Genomic DNA, 6,021 nt, shown 5'->3' on the forward strand with positions numbered 1-6,021 from the left:
TGCAGTATGTAGACGACCTCTTAGTAACAGGAAAAATAAGAGAAAGAGTAGTAGAAGCCACTAACAAATTATTGAATTTCCTGGGCCAGCAAGGACTGCGAGTATCTAAAAACAAACTACAATATGTGGAGCAAGAAGTGAAATACTTGGGACATTTAGTCAGTGAGGGAAAGCGAAAGATAAGCCCAGAACGGTTAGAGGGAATAGTGGGGATGCCACTGCCCAGCACTAAATGGGAGTTACGCAAATCTTTGGGTCTAACGGGATATTGCAGATTGTGGATAGATTCCTATGCTCAGAAGACTAAGAAATTATATCTCAAACTATTAGAGGGGGATCCATAATGTCTAAGTTGGGATGATGAGGAAAAAGAACTAGTTGAGAAACTCAAAAGAGATCTGATCCATACTCCCGTGCTAGCCTTACCTTCCCTAGATAAACCTTTCCACCTCTTTGCTACCGTAGATAAGGGAGTGGCTTTGGGAGTATTAACCCAGAGGTGGGGAGGGATGAAACAGCCAGTAGCATATCTTTCGACGCTATTGGATCCAGTATCCCGGGGATGGCCTGTATGTGTGCAGGCTGTGGCTGCTACTGCACTGTTGGTGGAGGAAAGCAGAAAGCTTACATTTGGGGGAGCTCTAATAGTAAGCACCCGACACCAAGTGAGAACGATCCTAAACCAAAAAGCTGGGCGACGGTTGACAAACTCGTGGATTCTGAAATATGAGGCAATATTAAGAGAAAAGGATGGTCTAGTGTTGGTCACTGACAATTGTTTAAATCCAGCTGCCTTTCTTTGGAAAGGGGAAGGAGATTCTCCTCAGAATCCAGGGCACGACTGCCTTGACATTATAGAATACCAAACAAAGGTCCGCATGGACCTGAGAGATGTTCCACTTCATGCAGGGGCTAGACTTTTTATAGACGGATCATCCCGGGTGACTGAAGGGAAAAGACATAATGGGTATGCAGTCGTAGACGGGAAAAAAGGTAGTGCGGTGGAGGCAGGAAGGTTGCCAAATGGGTGGTCAGCTCAGACCTGCGAACTCTATGCATTGGAAAGAGCCCTTAGGGCATTAGAAAATAAAGAGGGAACAGTATGCATTTGGTGTTGTGCACACTTTCGGAAAGATATGGCAGGAAAGAGGACTGATCAATAGCCAGGGGAAGGAATTAGTTCATGAAGAATTGATTAAAAGGGTCTTGGAATCCCTATTACTCCCCCAAGAAATAGCAGTAGTGCACGTAAATGGTCATCAGAAAGGAAATGAACCAGAAGTTAGGGGAAATAGATTAGCCGATGAAGTGGCTAGGGAAGCCACCCTGAACCCACAAGAAGTGATGATTCATTCCCTAATACCTACTGTCCCAGGTCCTAGGGAATCTCCTATATTTACTGAAAGAGAAGAAAAAGAATTGAGAGATTTAGGGGCTGTAAAAACAGCAGACGGGCATTGGAGGTTACCTGATGGAAGGGAAATGTTAAACAAAATGATGATGTGAGAGATTATGGCTGTCCTACACCAAGGCAGTCATTGGGGAGTACAAGCAATGTGTGATTTAGTTCTTAGGGAATATGGATGTAAAGGAATATATACAATTGCTAAACAAATATGTGAGGGATGTGTAATATGCAGAAAGGTAAACACGAAAGTCTTGAGAAAACAGACCCTGGGAGGAAGAGACCCAGGATTGAGACCTTTTCAGAGTATACAAGTAGATTATACTGAACTACCCAGAGTAGGAAGACTAAAATATATGTTGGTCATAGTAGATCATTTATCTGGTTGGGTTGAGACATACCCCCTAGCTACTGTCACTGCGAGTGGGGTGTCTAAAACAATATTGGAGCACATAATTCCCCGATATGGGCTAGTGAACTGTATAGATTCCGATTTAGGAACTCATTTTACCTCTAAAGTGTTACAGGGGATAATGAAAGGGTTGGGAATTTCCTGGGAGCTCCATACTCCATGGCACCCGCCATCATCGGGAAGGGTTGAGAGAATGAACCAAACACTCAAACGACAGCTCTCTAAATTGATAATAGAAACCAGACTCCCTTGGTCCAAATGTTTACCTCTTGCGAATACGAACAGCCCGAAGGAAAGATTTGGGACTATCCCCCTATGAAATCTTATTTGGATTACCTTACTTGGGAACGAATGGAGAATTGCCAATTCCTGAAACTAAAGATTTGTTTTTAAAGAAGTATATACTGGGCTTGTCCTCCTCTCTGTCTTTCCTCTGGCACAGACTCCACCCCTTGAATTCACCATTCACCCCATCCGGCCGGGCGATTAGGTCTTAGTAAAATCATGGACAGAGACTAAATTGCAGCCGGACTGGAAAGGCTCTTTTGACTACCGAATCAACGCAAGACCCGCTGAAACTCAGACTAAAGAGACTTTGAGTAACTGATTATACAGTGGCGACGCAAGCGTGGGATTATTTCTGTAGGATTGCATATTAAGTCGTTTTGTGCTTCAGCATAATGTTTAAAGCACTGGGAATGCTTAGAGTTATGATGCTAGCCCTCTTAGTATTGGGATTTTGTTAAATATCATTTTCATATGTATTATTAACAGTTCCTGAGTCTGATAATCCTCAAGTAATAGACGCTGATGTATGCAGCTTGTAAATTGTGGGGATGTAGATAATCAGAGACAGTACCGCAACTCAGAGATACATCTTAAGTCCTATGGGGATGGCCCTGGGGATGGTACTTGGTATAATGGTCTCGTCACAGTACACTGGACCCCTTTCCGACCAGCTCGCGATTGTCCCGATAAAAAGTGTAACCCAATATACCTGACAATAAAGAAAACCACATGGCACGAAGCAATTTTTTTGGGGGGGCACCTATGAGATACAATTAAATGAAACGTTTGGGATAGAAATGAAAGCAAATGGGAAGGATTTTGTGGGCTGTTGTTTTCGAATTAGCGTAGGACAGAGAAAACGGGCAGAATTACTGGATAATGAGATACAACCTTTCACCCCTCCCACTGATCCTAAAGTAGTAAAAATTATAGAGGTAAAGGACTTGAAACAAACTATCAAAATAGAAACTGGGTACGGGGATGCAAATGCCTGGGTTGAATGGGTAAAGTATACTGTAAAAAGTCTGAACAAAAGCAATTGCTATGTATGTGCCTCCGGTAGGCCAGGGGCCCAGGTGGTTCCCTTTCCGCTCGGGTGGAAGCGAGACAGGAAGGGCATGAAATGTATGATAGCCCTGTATCAGGATGAGACTGCATGGAATGATAGGAATTGTACCTCCCTATCTCTGATGTTCCCTCCGTTGGAGAAGAAAGATGTACAAGTTCCGCCCACATTTTCCACCGCAGTTGGAAATCACACGTCGTGTGTGTGTAGACGAGGCACAAGTCGGTCTATAGATTTGGCGGGAGCTGAAATTATGTACAGAGATTAAAAATGTTACCGAAACGGAGAAAGGAGGGAACTACTCAGCACTAAAGGTTCCCCGAGCGGATCTGTGGTGGTACTGTGGAGGCAAATATTGAGACCCACCCTACCTCCAAATTGGAGAGGGATATGTGCAATTGTACAATTGGCAATTCCATTTACCCTGGCATTTGAGAAGGAAAAGATAGTAGGGAAAAAGGGAAAGGGTAAGAGATTACTTCTTTCGATGACAGGATTTATCTCGATTCGGTAGGCGTCCCTGAGGGGGGGGTACCTGATGAATTCAAGGCTCGTAACCAGATTGCAGCAGGCTTTGAGTCAGCTCTCTTTTGGTGGGTAACAATTAATAAAAATGTAGATTGGATAAATTACATTTTCTATAATCAACAGCGATTTATAAATTATACAAGAGATGCGGTTAAAGGAATATCAGACTAGCTTGATGCGACAAGTAGGATGGCATGGGAGAACAGAATGGCCCTTGATATAATTAAAGAAAAAGGGTGTGTGTGTGTGATGTTAGGAGGAAGCTGTTGTACCTTTATTCCAAATAACACTGCACCTGATGGTTCAATTACTCGGGCCTTAAGGGGATTGACTACCTTAGCAGAGGTACTGGCTGAGAATTCAGGAGTAGACACATCTCTCATGGGATGGTTTGAATCATGGTTTGGAAAATGGAAGGGAGTGGTGATTTCTATCCTTACTTCCCTGATAGTAGTAGTCGGGGTATTGGTGGCCATTGGCTGTTGTATCATACCCTGTATACGAGGGCTCACCCAAAGACTGATTGAAACAGCCTTGATGAAACAGGTGCCCCTAAAAGGGAATCAGGCAGAGGAACTTTATCGACTAAACAATGAGGAGATGAGGGAGACCAAGATGGATGAAATCTCCGATACGATGCTTGCGAATTTCGGGGGGGATGCTTAAAAGAAATATGCAGAAGATAACAAATGGTAATTAAAGAAAAAGGGGAAACTGTAGGATATAGGTAAATTAATGTTACTTCTGCAATTCTGCAATTATAATTTCTGATACAAGATGAATGAACTCACATCAGTGTGTAATTGTTTCAGCCAGGAGCTGAGTCAACAAGAATAGAAACGATGTGGAGGAAATATATAATTGTTTTTGTATTAGCTAAAATTGTATGCCAGAATGAAACATGACAGCAAAACAATGGTAGATATTACGGGCAAATAGATAAGATGTTGTGAGGGGATGAAGTTAAGCTAGATACGCCTGTATAAACAGTAGGTATAAACATCTATTTCCCACTGCTACAGAGACACAGGAACAAACCCCAATTAAAAGGGTCATAGGGATCAGAGTGGCCTCGGGAAAGGCACAGATGGAGGGAGTAGATAATGATGAAGAAAGAACATGCCTAACAATGACCTACAGCGGGATGAGGTCAAACAGCCTTGTGAGGCCAGAAATAAGCATTTTGTCACAGACAAGGCCGGATAAGGCAAGAGATAAACAGGAGCAATGGGGCCAGTCTTAGGGAAGTGGAGGATGTAAACAGGGGAGGAGCAATGTAAAACAAGAGAAACCAAATTATATAAATATTGTGTGTGAATTGAATTTGGTGTGTGTATGTCCTCTGCCTTATAGGCACTGGACATCACACCCTCTTGCAAGTGTAAAATAAAGGACACTGCTGATTCAGATTTTGTCTCGGACTGCAATTATTGAAGTGTGTGAGCTTTATTTCTCACATTGCTAATTAGTGTGATAGACTCAATGTCACCGGAGTACTTATCCAGAACTTCAGCCTCATGTTTCCGGGGCATAATCTCGAATCCCAATTGTGGTAGATGGAAAAACAAACCAAATCCAGCTCTCTTATTGGCAAAATCATAGTAAATGATCGCAGTGAAACACTACCTGGTTCAGTCATATCACTGCCCGAATCTGATGACCTGCCATCCTGACCTGGTTGGCCTCGGTCTGCTTCAGAGCCACAGCAATGTGATTGAAGCTGAACTGGCCGGTGGACAATGAGGCCTGGGCAGCAAACGTTGGCTGATATCAAGAAAACAGCAATTCCACAATCCTCTCTCGCCGCTTACGCAAGGTGAGACTTTGTGGCTCTGTGTGAAAAGGGCACAATACCTTTAAAAGGAAAATAAATCCATATTTACACAAGAAAAGTCTAAGCAAGATCAATGGTTCTGTGACGGAACGTGAACCACAGGAACTAAATTCACAGCCAAGTGTTATGCAACGTTTCCTTTTCAGCCTTGTGTCCGATCAAGTGGACACATTATAGAGTTAAAAACTTCGAGGAGAAAGTGAGGACTGCAGATGCTGGAGATCAGAGCTGAAAATGTATTGCTGGAAAAGCGCAGCAGGTCAGGCAGCATCCAAGGAGCAGGAAAATCGACGTTTCGGGCATGAGCCCTTCTTTAGGAATCTGAAAAAGGGCTCATGCCCGAAACGTCGATTCTCCTGCTCCTTGGATGCTGCCTGACCAGCTGCGCTTTTCCAGCAACACATTTTCAACATTATAGAGTTAACCTTAGGTCAATGTATCGAGCAATTTTTCGTCTGGGTGTTTCACACTTATGCTCGATTGGATGT

This window comes from Chiloscyllium plagiosum, unplaced genomic scaffold (genome assembly GCF_037043375.1).
Source record: "Chiloscyllium plagiosum isolate Xiang-an unplaced genomic scaffold, Cpla_swu_hap1 HiC_scaffold_17, whole genome shotgun sequence".
NCBI lineage: Eukaryota > Metazoa > Chordata > Chondrichthyes > Orectolobiformes > Hemiscylliidae > Chiloscyllium > Chiloscyllium plagiosum.